At 41.4% G+C, this 17,382-nt stretch overlaps 1 long non-coding RNA gene across 1 annotated transcript in view; it reads right to left on the minus strand.

The window, feature by feature from the left end:
* Positions 1-6,025: 6,025 nt before the first annotated feature.
* The window catches only part of LOC143412812 (uncharacterized), a 25,276-nt gene continuing 13,919 nt past the window's right edge, over positions 6,026-17,382 (minus strand). The window contains exon 3 of the long non-coding RNA XR_013093346.1: positions 6,026-6,238. This is a non-coding gene — a long non-coding RNA (uncharacterized LOC143412812). The remainder of the gene's footprint in view (positions 6,239-17,382) is intronic.

A 17,382-nucleotide genomic window follows, 5' to 3' on the forward strand; every position in this document is an offset into this window, starting at 1 on the left:
TTTATATATGGCACTGTTACACATCTGGTACTACTCAAAAAAGGCCACCTTGCTCTGAGGTAGAGGCTCACTGGTTCTCAGCTGACACTGTGCCACAAGCCCTGAATTATACTTTAGTGCGAGCACAGTGTGGGGCTTAAAAGTCAACAATACAGTATTAAAAAACGGCTAATTCACCTTAACTGATTACCACACTTAACAGGGATATAGTCATCAGGCAGTTCCCATTTTAGCTGAAGGAAAACAGTTGTTCAATGCGGGATTTTTGACTAAAATAGTAACGCTGGTTCTCCACACATCTGATCATTTGTCTCCTTATGCTGGGCAGACACTGTGCGATTTTTTTCAGTCGCGCGATTCAGCTCCTGCTCAAACTATGCGATTGACTTGCAGGAGTTAGAAGTTCATAGGTCACGATGCAGGGTCTCACACTATACGGCCCGATGCTCTGATGCGACCTGAGTGCTCACACTGTGCGTCCATAAAATGAAGGTTATAACAGAAATTCTGTCGCTCGCTCTCCCTCTCTGTCTTTCACTCACACAGACACACACACCACCATCAACTTTGCTAAATTGCTAATGAAAAACATTGATCAGGCAGCTGTGACTGAGCAGCAATGTATAGATCCAACTGTTTTCACGGTTGTTGTGGTCGTGATAATTTTGTGAGGCCACATCGAAAAGTGCCATAGTTGCCATAGTTCGACAAGTTGTGCCTCCATCGCTTGTGTCCAGATCACATGCTGCACTGCCGTGCTGCGCCGTCTTTTTCGCTGACATTTGTGTTTGCGCGAGCGCAGTGTGAGAAACTGCGGTGACACCCTCACGACGGTTGCAAGGATTTCAAACAGGTTTGAAATCCTCACGACCAAGCGATTGATGATCGGGAGCTGGTCGTGAGGTGTCAATCGCTTCTCGTTACCCCATGTATACTACATGATGCACGACGCACGATGAAGGCCAAAATCGGGCCGATTGCCAAAACGGTCGCACGACTCAAAAATCGGCTCAAAATGGGCCAAAAATCGCACAGTGTAAGCCCAGCATTATGCTTGCTTTTTCTTTGCAACTTACCTTCTCCTTTCTGCACAGGAATCCTGGACTCTGGTAAGAGTGTACTTGGAGTGTCTGGACTGAGTGAGTTTGGGTACAATTTCTGGTGTTGTTGCTGACCTAACCTATGGTGACCTAACCTATGGTGTAGACAGTGTTGGGAAGGCTACTGTTAAAATGTATTCCACTACAGATGCCACTATACATGCCCCAAAATGTATTTTGTAATGTATTCCATTACGTTACTCAATGAAAGTAACGTATTCTGAATACTTTGGGTTACTTAATATATTATCATGCTTTTTTACCACTACATGAATGTTCTATTGCTGTGTGATTTATTACTGTTACTGAAGGTTACTCGCCATACCAATAGCAACTAGATTTTTAAACCTTAATATAAAATGAGTAACAGTAGGGTGGACATCAGGTAAGGCTGCACATTTTGCAGCGATCTCATATAGAAAACTATTCCGGGCATATATAAAACAGGTCCGCAGCTCCGAACCATAGTAAAAGGACCTCTGGCTAATACGTTGGGTTCTGTGTTGGGGTCGTAGCCGAAAACTAGCTTTACTTTGTCTGGGTCAACTTTGGTAGCGAGACACAGACAGAGGCGTTGAAAGGCTGTTCCTACGGAACTTATTGTATCGGAGGAAAACACGAACACTGTGTTCAGTCGAGTCTTAATAGTTTACTTACAACTGGGCTCATCAGGCACTCTTTTTGGCTGCAGTGGTTATTATTATATCTACATGCTTCCAGCTCCCGTTTCTAGTCGGTGACAGCTCATACTTTTCCGCTCTCCTTTTTCTCCCTCCTCGCACTCACAGACACATAACGGGTATGGCAGTCCATTCTCCCTGCAGCATGGACTACACCGCCCATGAGGCTACATTCTTTATGGCGATGCCTGTAGCACTCTGACTATTGCCTTCATATTAACTCATTTAAAAAAATATTTCTTCACGTCACTGAGACCCCGGCATTTGAGCCTCTTAATGCGTGTCTTGTTTGGGTTTCCATCAGCATGGAATTACCAAAAATAGAGAGCATAGCCGTATGTATCAAACAGGAAAAGACCGCAGTGTAATCCCTTTATTTCAACCAAGTAACTGTATTCTGAATACCACCTTTTTAAATGGTAACTGTAACGGAATACAGTTACTCAAATTTTGTCATTTAAATACGTAATGGCGGTACATGCATTCCGTTACTCCCCAACACTGGCCACTTCTATCAAGCCCCTGTGTAGTTTGTCACTGCTAAGTATAACTCTTGTGTTGATCAATAAAACGTTGTTAAAACTTTTCCTCTGCCTCTGCTCTGGGTTTTCTGCTCTTGGGTTTAGTTTTAGTTACCGGCCTTTCGCAACTTGTCACATGGAGTTGTGTGAAATGAAAATTATTTTTTACTTTAAAGGGTCTTTGCATAAATACTAAACATAGGTCATTTTAGCCCATTGCTATGTGGTTGTAATGTAACTTGATAACATAGCATTTGTGATTATAAATACCTACCTGAGATGCATCTTTGTGCCAAGTGTTGCTATTCAACTCCTGATTTGGTAGGAGTTTGCAAACCGACAGATTTCATTTATTATAATAACATACAAAATAATACTCTGAGGTACATAGGTTTTTTGGAAGATTATGTTATTTTTGTAAATGCCTCTGTGAAATTTAAAAATCAAACAATGAAGATCCAAATTAACATGACAATTTGTGTTAATTTGTCACTGGAGCTACTTGGTATATGTTATGTTTAGTTAATTTGTTTTAACACACTTTATGACGCTATTCATAATTCTATATGATGACATGCACATTTGGTTGACATTATGTTGTCACTGATTTTTATTAGTTGCATTCAATAGCTTTTGTCGGTTTATTTAGTTCTATCTCAGCAGCTCTAGTTCATCAGTACAACATTAAAACGATTACTTTTTGAACAGGATTTTTCCTATTCCTGTGATTAACATTATCATCAAAAGTCATTTTACTGAGTTTTCATTTCTTCAGGTGACAGGACAACATGATGGTGTTGTTCCTGGGACCACTCACTCAGATTGGGGGTCCCTGCTCTGAGTACGATGGATAGCATGGGGACCACTGTTGCCTTCCACCTCCACATCTTCTCAAGCTCCTCTCTCAGCCCTCTTAAAGTGAAGTCAAGTTTTATTGTCAACCCAGCAATATACACTCAAGTATACAGTGAAACACATATGGTCCTCCTGGATCAACGGTGCAAACTATAAAAATAAAAATGAAAAAATTTAAAATGATGTGAACACCGAGGAATTTGGTGCTCTTCAGTCTCTCTACTGTGACAAAAGCAATGCTGAGCGGGAGATGGACAGCCTTGGCCTTGCTTAAGTCAACAATTAGCACTTTTGTTTTGTCAACATTGAGACATAGATTATTGTCCTTGCAACAAAGTGCCAGCCACTGCACCTCCTCTCTGTATGCAGCATCATCATCATCGTCCCTGATGAGTCCCACCACTGTGGGGTCATCTCCAAACTTGATGATGTGGTTTGTGTTGGACCTGGAAGGTGCAGTCATGGGTTAGCAGCTTGAAGAGTAGAGGGCTCAACACACATTGCTGTGTGGCACCTGTGCTCAAGTGTGATGTTGTGGGATCTCATATTTCCAACCTCTACTGTTTGGGGTTTTTCAATGAGAAAGTCCAGGATCCAATTGCAGGTGGAGGTGTTGAGTCCAAGCAGGTCCAGCTTGCTGATCAGCTGTTGAGGGATGATGGTGTTGAATGCTGAGCTGAAATCAGTGAACAGCATTCTTACATGGGCATTACAGTGATCCAAGTGATCACTGACTTTCTTTAAGTACTCAGGCTTTCCTTGCTTGATGCCCGGGACAGATTGGTTCTTGCCAGTCTGAGTGCCACCTTGTCTTTGGCTTTGAAGGTAGCATCCCGTGTTTTCAGCAGTTCATGAATATCTGCTGTAAACCAGGCTTCTGGTTAGCGCGTGTTGTGAGTGTTGATGACGGTAACATCTCCAGTGCATTTATCTGCATATCCCGTCTTTGCCTCAGCCTGCTCATTTATGTCTGTGTGATAGTCAGTAGTCGTCGCTTCTCTGAAGATGTTCCATTCTCAAAACAGTCCTGCAGAGCTTCAGTAGCTCTGCCCCGACGTCATGCCAGCGCATTTTGGGAATGGCATAGGCACCGATCGGTTTTCTATCACCCATTTGCTGGGAGTAAGGGCACCAACTGTCTGCCATCTATAATCCAGTTTAGAGTTCCCTCCCCAGACGCCTTAATGCCCACTCACATCCTGGGCCATCTGACCTCAGGAATTCGCATGATAAGGCGGGGCCAGGTTTCACAATGAGCTCACCCGAAACCCTGGCTGATTGGGACCCACACCCAGTTTCACACCTTGGCTCAGGCAATTAGAGGATCATCAGGGGGTCCTTTTGTCCCTCTTTGGGGGGACACTCCCACTAGGTTTAAATCTGGGACTCCCCACCATTTGACCTTAGAGCTGAAGAAGCTTCTCGGATGAGAGGTGAAACATCTTCAAGCAACTTAAAGAAGTCCAGACACTTTTCTTTGCAAGCTCCTTTGAATACATTATGTTACACATTTTAATATTAATTAGTCATTGTCAATTGTTGATTTGTCCTGTTCTCATTGTATGACGAATTATGATGGCTCTTTGGTAGCCGTTTGCATACTATGCATACTCTCTCTCTCTTCATATATGTGTGTGTGTGTTTCTCTGGTGAAATTCAGTATGGTTCCGACAACAGCTTTATGTTAATGTACAGTCCTTAATATGTTTTGTGTGTGTGTGTGTGTGTGTGTGTGTGTGTGTGTGTGTGTGGGGTTGGGTGGGTCGGTGGGGGGTGGGTGGGGGGGGCAGAGGGAGTGTTCGCCAAACAGGCTAGGAGTGTATATCAAGTCCAGTTTATTATCTCCTCTGGTCATTCAACATGTTGGTGGAGTTTAACCAGAACAGTTTTTAGATTTGCTTGGTTGAAATTCCCAGCAATAATGAAGAATCCCTTCGGGTCTGGTGAGATTCCAGATCACTGATGACCTCGTACAGCTTGTGTAGTGCCTCCTTAGCATTAGCATTGGGGGGAATGTACACTGGCACAATAACAATGATACTAAACTCCCACGGCTAATAATAAGGCCTGGGTGGAAGATAAACACACAGCAGTCTCTTAGTTTGCTCTTCTTAGTTTAGAAACCTGCAAAGGTAATTTGTTTTTCATTGGTGCTAGTTTCGTGCATTGTACAATAGGCTGTGAGGTCAGGACAGTGTGTGAAAAATTTGTCAGAAAACTCACCCAAGCAGAGAAAAACTTCCTTGCAAAAAGGTTAAACTTTGCTGTGACTGCGACAAAACTCCTGCTAGTGGAACTGATCACAGCCACAGAAACAGCAATTCGAAACAACAACATTGTAGATGTGGAAGCAGAATAACTGCGGACGAAAGTTTCAGCCTGTTTCAGCAACCCAAGGCCCCCAGCATCCAACATCAGCGAGGAGAGGAAGGCACTCACATCACTTAGTAACAACAACATTATCACCCTCTTGTACATTATCACGCCAAGAGGGTGATAGATTGTCTGAAGCAGTTAGAACAAGACAATGCCATTGACCGTAACTCATACCACAGGCTGTACCCAGGGCAATCTACACCAAGTCAGTGTGGTTTACCAAAGATACACAAACAGGGTGTACCTTTAAGACCAATTGTCTGTATGATTAACTCGGTCACCTATAACATCTCTTAGTTTCTGGCTTCGATCATCAACCCATTGGTAGGCAGCTCTGAACACCAAATCCAGAGCACCTTGGATTGTCTTGAGAAGGTGAGAGATGTCTTTATAGAGGCCGATGAAACAATGGTCTTGTACAATGTTACATCTCTCCTTACTTGTTTTTTGGTCATTGAAGCAATTCAATTCAATTTTATTTATATAGCGCCAAATCACAACATAAGTCGCCTCAAGGTGCTTCATAGATACAGAGAAAAACCCAACAATCATATGACCCCCTATGAGCAAGCACTTTGGCAACAGTGGGAAGGAAAAACTCCCTTTTAACAGGAAGAAACCTCCGGCAGAACCAGGCTCAGGGAGGGGCGGGGCCATCTGCTGCGACCGGTTGGGGTGAGAGAAGGAAGACAGGATAAAAGACATGCTGTGGAAGAGAGACAGAGGTTAATAACAGATATGATTCAATGCAGAGAGGTCTATTAACACATAGTGAGTGAGAAAGGTGACTGGAAAGGAAAAACTCAATGCATCATGGGAATCCCCCGGCAGCCTATGTCTATTGCAGCATAACTAAGGGAGGATTCAGGGTCACCTGGTCCAGCCCTAACTATATGCTTTAGCAAAAAGGAAAGTTTTAAGCCTAATCTTAAAAGTAGAGATAGTGTCTGTCTCCCGAATCCAAACTGGAAGCTGGTTCCACAGAAGAGGGGCCTGAAAACTGAAGGCTCTCCCTCCCATTCTACTTTTAAATACTATAGAAACAACAAGTAGGCCTGCAGAGCGAGAGCGAAGTGCTCTAATAGGGTGATATGGTACTACAAGGTCATTAAGATAAGATGGGGCCTGATTATTTAAGACCTTGTATGTGAGGAGCAGGATTTTGAATTCAATTCTGGATTTAACAGGAAGCCAATGAAGGGAAGCCAAAACAGGAGAAATATGCTCTCTCTTTCTAGTCCCTGTCAGTACTCTTGCTGCAGCATTTTGGATTAGCTGAAGGCTTTTCAGTGAGTTTTTTGGACATCCTGATAATAATGAATTACAGTAGTCCAGCCTGGAAGTAATAAATGCATGAACTAGTTTTTCAGCGTCACTATGAGACAGGATATTTCTAATTTTAGAGATGTTGCGCAAATGGAAGAACGCAGTCTTACATATTTGTTTAATATGTGCATTGAAGGACAAATCCTGGTCAAAAATGACTCCAAGGTTCCTCACAGCGTTACTGGAGGCCAAGGTAATGCCATCCAGAGTAAGAATCTGGTTAGATACCATATTTCTAGGCTTTTCAGGGCCGAGTACAATAACCTCAGTTTTATCTGAATTAAGAAGCAGAAAGTTAGCGGCCATCCAGGTCTTTATGTCTTTAAGACATTCCTGCAGTTTAACTAATTGGTGTATGTTATCTGGCTTCATGGACAGATAGAGCTGGGTGTCATCTGCATAGCAGTGAAAATGTATGCCATGTCTTCTGATGATGCTGCCTAAGGGAAGCATGTATAATGTAAACAGAATTGGTCCTAGCACTGAACCCTGTGGAACTCCATAATTACCCTCAGTGTGTGAAGAGGACTCTCCATTTACATGCACAAACTGGAGTCTATTAGATAGATATGATACAAACCACTGCAGTGCAGTACCTGTAATACCTACAGCATGTTCTAATCGCTCTAATAGGATATTATGGTCGACAGTATCGAATGCTGCACTAAGGTCTAGCAGGACAAGCACAGAGATGAGTCCACTGTCAGAGGCCATAAGAAGATCATTTGTAACCTTCACTAAAGCTGTTTCTGTGCTGTGATGAGCTCTGAAACCTGACTGAAACTCTTCAAATAAACCATTCCTCTGCAGATGATCTGTTAGTTGTTTGACAACTACTCTTTCAAGGATTTTTGATATGAAAGGAAGGTTGGAGATTGGCCTATAATTAGCTAAGACTGCTGGGTCTAGAGATGGCTTTTTGAGTAAAGGTTTAACTACAGCTAACTTGAAGGCCTGTGGTACATAGCCGATCATTAGAGATAGGTTGATCATATTTAAGATCGAAGAATTAATTAATGGCAGGACTTCTTTGAGCAGTTTTGTAGGAATGGGGTCTAAAAGACACGTTGATGGCTTGGAGGAAGTAATTATTGAAGTTAACTCAGAAAGATCAATTAGAGAAAAAGAGTCTAACTTAACATCAATGGTACTAAGAGTAGCTGTAGATAATATTACATCTGTGGGATGATTACTGGTAATTTTTTCTCTAATGATAAAAATTTTATTTGTGAAGAAGTTCATGAAGTCATTACTTGTTAACGTTAAAGGGATGGTTGGCTCAAAAGAGCTCTGACTTTTTGTCAGCCTGGCTACAATGCTGAAGAGAAACCTGGGGTTGTTCTTATTTTCTTCAATCAGTGATCAATAGTAAGATGTTCTGGCTTTGCGGAGGGCTTTCTTATAAAGCAGCAAACTATTTCTCCAGGCTAAATGATGATCCTCTAAATTTGTGACACGCCATTTCCTCTCCAGCTTACGAGTCATCTGCTTTAGGGTACGTGTTTGAGAATTATACCACGGAGTCAGGTACTTCTGATTAGAGACCTTAGTTTTCACAGGAGCTACAGTATCCAGAGTCGTACGTAGTGAGGAGGTGAAATTATTAACAAGATAATCGACTTCTGTTGGAGTAGCGTTCAGATAGCTGCTCTGCTCTATGTTGGTACAGGGCATTGAAGATGATAACAGTGGGTGGATTATATTCTTAAACTTAGTTACAGCGCTTTCAGAAAGACATCTACTTTGACAAAGTCTACTCTCCACTGCTGTGTAACCAATTATTGTAAATGTAAATGTTATCAGGAAATGATCAGACAGGAGAGGGTTTTCAGGAAACACTGTTAAATGTTCAGTTTCTATGTCATATGTTAAAACAAGATCTAGAGTGTGATTAAAGTGGTGGGTGGGTTCTTTTACATTTTGAGAGAAACCAATTGAGTCTAATAACAGATTAAATGCCATGTTGAGGCTGTCATTTTTAGCATCTACATGGATGTTAAAATCACCCACAATAATTATTTTATCTGAGCTCAGAACTAAATTAGATATAAAGTCTGAGAAATCAGACAGAAACTCTGTGTAAGGTCCAGGTGGACGATAGATGATAACAAGTAAGACTGGTTTCTGAGTTTCACAGCTGGGGTGGACGAGGCTAAGCATCAGGCTTTCAAATGAATTAAAAGTCTGTCTTGGTCTATACTATACGCATAAAGCAGTGGAGGTAGTTTGTAATATATTACAGGATAGCCCCAACCTCAGCAACAGGACCACTCTCAGCACCGACCAAGTGTGTTTGGAACTGTGTCTTAATTCCACCTATTTCACATACAAGGGTCACTGAAAGAAAGAAAAAAGGTTGAGTTTTTAAATTTAGTTCAACATTAACTGTTGTCTGTGTTCTTCAGTTGTTTGAGAGAGCACCATTTTAACAAAAATGTTCGGGTAGAATATTGCCTTTAAATATGGGCGTTATATTCGTATCTGGAATCTTTTGGGAAAATACAAGTTATAGCTCAAAAATGATTCTTTTTTTTTTCTTTCTACTGTGCTGCAATTGATTACCAGATTATTTGTGCAATTAATTAGTGCACAACTAATTTTTATTGAATCTCCACACAGGATATGCTTGTGAAGGTGGAATATGGGGGAGAGCAGAAGTGATGAATCGAGGACATGCATATTGTATTGAAGAAAAGAACAATGAGCATGCTGTTGCATTTACCTATGTCAGACTGTTTGATAAACAATATTCTAATGAAAGTGAGAACATGTACATTGCTCCATATTGTTACATGTTTCAGAAAATGTTTTGAAATTGTAGTGCACAGTTCAAAATAAATGTTTTTCAAAAACCATTGCCTCTTTTTAATAAATGTTTATTTCCAAAGGAATTTCTAGAAGTTCAGAAGAGTAAAATTCAAACCTTTTAGAATTAATTAGACGATAACTCGTAACTAATGTAGTTAAACTAGAATACTCTGTGAGAGTTAGTATATAAACTCTTAACATCTAGTTAGTAGGGGTGCAACGATACACAAAATTCACGGTTCGGTTCGGTTCGGTTCGATACTTTGGTGTCACGGTTCGATATTTTTTCGATACAAAAAATGTTCATGCCTTTTTAATTTGTCATTTATTAAATTTTCACGGCACATTCCGCACCACATCTCTGTGCATTCATCATTTGTTTGAAGCCAGCTCACCTCCTGCAACTACTTTTCCGAGAATACGTGCTTCTTTTGTGGTTCGGACTCCTTCTGACATTTCTTTGGAGGTGGAGGAACATCACAGTAATTGCTTAAAGGAGCTTGCTTCTTCAACATCTTTAAGAGTTCTAAACAAATGTCTGTCCTCCTCCTGAAAATCATATGTACGCAAACACGCGTTGCAACTTCTTATCTTGTGTGCGTGTGGTGGTGGGGCAGAAAGAAGGCAAAAAACCTCATAAAACATGTATGTGTGGTAATCAGGTTGTTAGTTTTTAACTGTTGCAAATTGGCAACACCTGCCTTGAGAGGGTTAAGCTACAAAGCCAGTAGAGTCTCTCTTTGTTCAAAAACCATTTGGGACATTTTGGACCTTTAACAGCAAATGTCGAGAAGCTTCAGCTGTTACCAAACATGACTTTGCTCAGAGAAAAGTTTTGTCACTCATCCAAGTGACATGTTCAGTCTCAGCTAACTGCAGGTTTCCCTGTTTACAAGGTTTACAAGACTGAGCACGTCACTTGGATGAGTGATGAAACGTTTCTCCCACTAAAAACGCTACGTCCAGATGAACAGAATCAACCTTGTCAGATTTACTTACCTGGATGATTGAGCAAGCATCAAGACAATGTGTCCCTATGGCTTCTACAGCGGAAGATTAATAACACACAATGTTAGCGTTGGTATGTTTTTCTAATCCAGCAAAGGCACAAGTGTCCTCTGTATGCCCAGTTTGGAAATGGCATACAGGGTAACTGGCATATAAACCAAAGCAGTGAAGGCATCTATACAGTCAAGTTGAAAGTTATGGAAGTATTTTCTCTTTGTATTCTTATTTTATAATATGCAAACATTTTAGTAGTATTTTTAGTAATTTCACTTCCAGAACCAGAACACATTGTTCAAAATAAGTGGTCCTTCACAGATAGACAAAGAAGCTGTGTCATGTGCTGCCTGAGGTTTAAACCCTATTTCTTTAAAAATGCTTCCCATTTCTGATTGGGCCGTTTCATGAATCAACCTCTTTTAGCTTTAGATGTCTCCAAAGCCTCCCCACACATATTAACCCTTGTCAGCTTCTTTACAAGTGACTGGATGACGTCTGCAACAAGATTAACTAATATCTTAAACAACTTTGAACATGTCAGATTTATCATAGTCACTGCCTCTAGAAATGACTGCAATACGGGGGAGCTCATGTGACCTGAGCTCATAAAAAGTGTGTGTGTGTACGTGTATGTGTGTGTAAAAACCTCCAAGCAAGCTGTTTTAGTTGGCGTTGCGGTTTTAAGTAAAAAGCTAAAATAAAATCCTTCTGTTGAGGTTTGTCTGTGTAGGTTTTCAGTCATCCCGGTCATTGTAGTGAATCTAGTTTGGAAACTTGGAGCAACTGAACTTTTTTAAGCTTCATGAAGAGGTTTCACCTCTCATCTAAAAGGCTCTTCAGTTCTAAAAACCTAATGGGTCCCAGGTTTCTAAACCTTAGTGGGGATTGTTCCTAAAGAGGGTCGTTGACCAAGTATTGATCATGTGCCTCAACACATGAGCCAAGATGTGAAAAAATGCTTCGGTCATTACCACCAGAGGTTTTGGGTGAATACACTATAACTGTGTCCAAATTCATGGGCTGCATCCTCCTAAGGACGCATTTGTAGACCGATTACGTCACAGCGACGCGCCAAAGGCTGTCCAAATTCGTAGACTCCTCCGAATGCAGCCGACAAATCGGTCCTCCTTTTCCCCGAATTTGAAGGATGGGTCGGGTGTGTCCTTCGTGGCCCACCATATCCCAGAATTCATAGCGCGGCCTATGAGTTTATTAAACTCCACCGAGACAGCGGTGACGCTAATCAGAAGGCTAGACCATCTAACTTCCCCAGCCGTTTCCCCACCGCGAAGGCCGGGTCCTCAGGAGGATGCAGCCCATGAATTTGGACACAGCTTATGAGATCTTGCCTCACTCTGTCATGTGACAATATTGAGATCACCTGACACAAGATGTGAGTGGGGATTAAGGCACCTGGAAAGGGATCTAAAGATTGCATTGTAGGTGGCTGAAGGTTGGTGTCATAAGCCAACCCCTCTGTTCAGCGACGGTCGTTCACAGTGGAAATAGATGGCGTCTTTTAGTCCTCTCTTAAACCATCTGTCTTCTTGGTCCAAAATGCGAACAACTGGCATCCTTGCATGCTTGAAAGAGTGATCTTTGTCCTTCGTGAAGATGAAGTATGACCTTTGTTCTCATGTAATCTCTTGTGAACCCCCGACGGTTTCAGTAACTGGAACATAATTTAAGACAGATGTAACATCATTCCTTACCCTCCTTACAGAAGGGTTGAACTTTGCTGTGCCACACCAAGACAAACCCTGTTAGTGGGACTGATCACAGACTCAATGGTATAAAACAACACTGTATAGCTGAGGCAAGCTGAAACTTTCATCTAAAGTTGCTTTGCTCCCACATCTTCAAAGCCCAAAGCATCCATAGTAGCATATCAGCACCACAGAGAGCAAGACACTCATGTTGCCCAGTAAGGAAATTTTGTCACTGTTTAGTGACAAAATTACTGAACACACCATACCACAGGTTAGAGAAGTTACACCTAGTCTGGATGGTTTACCAAAGATGCATGAACAATTTTCTTATCTAGTCTTTAGGTTTCCGTTGTCTTGCCTCCCTGTTGTTCCATGTCCCACGTAGTCTTGTCTCTATGTTTATTCTCTTGTCCCCCAGTCGTGTCTGTGTCGCTCCTGCTGTTGCCTGTACCTAGTCAGGTTGCGTCTCAGTGTGTGTTCCCTGTATTTCCTGTTTTACTTTGATAGTCTCCCGTCGGTGTGCGTCATGTTCTGTTTTGGTTTTGAGTTAAGTTCTGCTTGTTGAATCTGCTTTTTGGGTCCAATATCTTGGCTGCCGCACACAGCAACACTTGACACTTATGAGTGTTGATTATGACACATCAAGTTTATTATTCATAAAATCATCTTGCTACAGGTTCTAGTGTATACTACAACATGTTTAAATAGCCTTATTGGAGTGGATCTATTGATTGTACAGTAACTGCCAGGCTGTGTATGGGTTTGTTTGTGTCACTCTCAGGACTGAGCATGCAGTTTGTGTACGCCAATGGGCCTGACAGGCCTCCTCCAGCCTCTCTCTAATAGGTGCTAATTGCATTCCATCCTCGCTGGTCAGTAGCCTGAAGGAATGTGGCTCTTATTATGGTGAAGCTTTGCAGCCTTGGGCCATCAGCACATTCTTCTGAAAGTCATAACATGCTTCATGCACCACAAAGGTGTGAACCAGGCTGCTGAGAAAGCAGCTCCAGGGCAAAGCTTTGTGATTGTATACCAGTCGGGGATGGGAAATAGCACAGCAATGGAAAAAAATGTAAAATACCAGTAAGTCTAATAACACAAACTGCCCTACTAGCTTGCGAGATTGCTTGAGTTTGATATTTTTAAGCAGCAAGCTGGTGCAGTTCTAAGACTTCAGAAACTGTGGCATTAAAATTTGTGATTGTTATAATCTGTTGACTACGCTGATTGTTGTAGAGAGAGAAGACCCAAAAGCAGATACGCAAGGCTGTGATAAACTTAGAGCGAGCTGTTTACTTGGATGAAGGCAAAAAACAAAACAAAACAAAAAAAACAACCCAGCCCTGCCAAAACAAAGGGTTTTTTCCCCCTCCTTTTCCTTTTAATCAATTGCAGATACGATTACCTGATTGACCCTGGGTGGGGTTTTCATCCTGGGTCAGAGTTCCTGGGGTTAGTAACACTCCGCACTATTGTCAATTAAGCCGTCTGGCAAGCAGGTCCCTTAGTCCTCTGTACAACTGTCACCACCATCATAATTGCGTCTTTTTTCTTAAATTTGTTTGCCTCACCCTCACCTGCTTTTTCTGCTCCATCCACCGTCACTTGTCTGTAAACCTTAATTTGTTTTCCACCACAATAAGTTCTATTTGCTGGATACCAGGCTAACATCCTTTCTCCACTTTGGCAAAGATCCTGAGCCCCGTTATGCTCCCAATTCACCTACACCCTTTATACCCGTTCTTTCCACAATAAAGTTAGTTTAACTGCTAGCTCTATTCCAAGTCTCCCTCTATTTTAGATAGCAAGGAGTAGACGGCTGAGTTTATTAAACTCTAATAACAGCTGTGATGCAAATCTGAAGGCTAGACCGTCCCAGTCACAACCTCACACTTGCAGCCTTCTCGTTCTTCGGAGGACCCCGGCCCCACGTAGACTGCAAAGGCCGGGTCCTCCAAAGGATGCAGCCCCTGAATTGAGACACAAGTAATATATATACCAGAGAATAATCAGGAGAAGAGACACATGGGGAAAACACACAGCTGAACTGAATCTAACTAATGAGGGCAAAGGATGCAAAACTGAATTTAATTCACATGAGACCTGTCGCAGCAGACCGCCACCCCTCCCTGAGCCTGAGGTTTTTTCTTTTTAAAAGAGAGTTTTTCCTTCAAATGTCACCAAGTGCTTGCTCATGGGGTCTGAATGTTGCGGTTTTCTCTGTTCTACTGTAGGGTTGAATTGGCCTTCTATAAATAAAATTGAACTGAACTGAATTGAGACAAGAGACCATCAAACATAACAGGAAGCATAAACAGAGAGACTAAGACACACAAGCTTGACAAAGACTAAAGGCAGAACAACATGGAGGCATGATGGACTTCATCTAGACACAAAAGGACAAAACTTATTTCAAGAAGAGGTTATGTCTAACGTCTGATTTAGTCTTTTAAAGGGAATCTTTGTCGAGCCAATGATGTAACCTATGTAAGTAGCTGATATTGTTGTGGTTATTTATGCTTGAACCCAAACATAAATGCTTGCAACAACACAATTAGAATCAGAATACTTTATTATTAAAACCGGTGTATTATACATTACACCGGTTTTAGAATCGCTGCATTGGCTCCCCGTGTGTTTCAGGATCGATTTTAAAGTTCTTTTATTGGTTTTTAAATGTCTTAATGGTCTTGGGCCTTCTTATCTCTCAGATCTGCTTTTACCATACGAACCCTCGCGGACCCTGAGGTCCTCTGGTGCTGGCCTTTTAATTGTCCCTAAAGTCAGGACACATACTCACGGAGAGGCAGCTTTTCAGTGGTATGGTCCTCGTCTGTGGAACAGCCTGCCGGAGGAGCTCAGGGCCGCAGAGAACGTACATGTTTTTAAGAACAGGCTCAAGACCCACCTTTTTAATTTAGCTTTTACTTAGCGTTTATTTATTTTATGCTTATTTATTCTATCCTGTTATTCTATTATTAATTTAGACTTTACCTAATATTTATTGATTTTATTCTTATTCATTTTTTAACCTTCTTACTCTATTTATATTTATATTTATATTGTATCCTGTTCTTATTTTTTTTATCATTTTACCCTGTATATATCCTATTGTGTCATATCTCCAGTGTTTCCTCAGAGGGCGCTCTCTGCACCGGGGCTGTGATCGACTGTGGCTGCTGGGTCTCTGGGGGTCCTCTCAGCCTGGCTGGGGGGCTCCTTGGCCTCCCTCCTGCTGTGTGCCCAGCCTGGAGGCTGCGGTCTGTGACCGGCTCCCGGTGCAGACGGCTCCCTGTTATAGTGTTTCCTCACTTCGCTCATGCGAGCCCAGCCCAATTTTTACTCTTTAAGTGTGCGCGTGTGTGTATGTGTGTGTGTGTGTGTGTGTGTGGGGGGGGGGGGGGGGGGGGATATGTGTGTATTCACATCATTTATGTTAATGAGAGTGCGGGGAGTGAGTTGGAGGGTGGGGTGGGCTGCTTTTAACTATGTAAAGCACTTTGTGCTACATTTTTTTTTTTGTATGAAAAGTGCTTTATAAATAAAGATCGATTGATTGATTGATTAATCCCTAAGGAAATTATGTGGGTTACAGTTGCCCCAGAGTTTACAAATTTAAAAAATAGCACTGATAATAAATATCAAGAATATTACAGAGTTGAGAATATTACAGGGGTGGAATATATATGATTGCTATTTAACTCTAACCTGTGAACTTTGTCAATTGTTATTTTACTGGAGCGCATGTGCAAAAAGGGTGTTGCTATTGCAGTGTTTACAGTGTATCAGATGGAGGAGTTGTACAGGGAGATGTCCACGTGATTTCCTGTGTCGTTCAGTGGTGCTTTTAGGTAACCTCAGTCTCTCACTGAACGTGCTCCTGTGACTAACCAGCACGTCATGGAGTGGATGGGAGGTGTTGTCCAGCATTGTCTTTATCTTGGACCACATCCACCTCTCAGACACCACCCTAAGGGAGTCCAGCTCGGTCCCCACAACATTACTGGCCTTGCGGATCAGTTTATTTAGTCTGTTGGCATCTGCGATCCTCAACCTGCTGCCCCACCATTCAAAAGCATAGAAGATGGCACTGGCCACAACACACTCATGGAAAATCGTGAGCATTGTCTGACAGATGTTGAAAGACCTCAGCAGCCTCAGAAAAAAGGGATGACTCTGGCCGTTTCTGTAAAGTGCAGTGGTGTTTTTAACCCAGTCAAAAGGGAGAGGCTAGGATAAATGGTGGAATTTGAAGGAGGAATTTTGGGAATATTTCAGAATATTTCAGGAAGGAGTTGAGACAGATTGTGGATGGTAGAGAAAAATTACCAGATGAAAGGAGAAGTACAGCTGCAGTGGTGAGGGAAATCTTCTTAATACATCTGTGGTCTGAATATCAAGCCAAATGTTCTTCATATACACTTCTTAGAAGTGCAAATCTATTGGCACAAACAGCAGTATAGAAAAATTCAGGCATCCAGCCTGTGCCTTTTGTCCAATCAGAGAGGTCATTATGCTGCACTGAAGTGGCAATTTTACATTTTACAAAAACAGTCATGGTAATTCTAAACAGGATGGTCAATACAATAGTTAATCTGTTAGCTAATTTTACAGCTAATCTCACAGTTAATCCCGAAGCTAATACATTAGCTAATATTCTACTTAATCCCATAGCTAATGTATTAGACTTACTAGTTAATGTATTAGCTATGGGATTAGCTAACAGGAAACGTAAATGCAGTGAGCAAATGGATTTGAAATTGAGTAGAAGAATTATTTTTTATTTTCAAAAATAAATCAGTATTCATAATTTGATTTTTGCATTTACTTCTCTTTTTTTAAATAGTATTTTTAAAGACTAAAGATGTCCTTTTAAATTTGGAATACGATTTTAATTCTTTTTAATGTAACATCCATTTTAGATTTGAATCATTTATTATCAATTCATTTAGAAATATTGATTTATAATCACTCTTTTTATTTTCCATTAAATTAAAAAATA

This window comes from Maylandia zebra, linkage group LG15, assembly GCF_041146795.1.
Source record: "Maylandia zebra isolate NMK-2024a linkage group LG15, Mzebra_GT3a, whole genome shotgun sequence".
Classification (NCBI taxonomy): domain Eukaryota; kingdom Metazoa; phylum Chordata; class Actinopteri; order Cichliformes; family Cichlidae; genus Maylandia; species Maylandia zebra.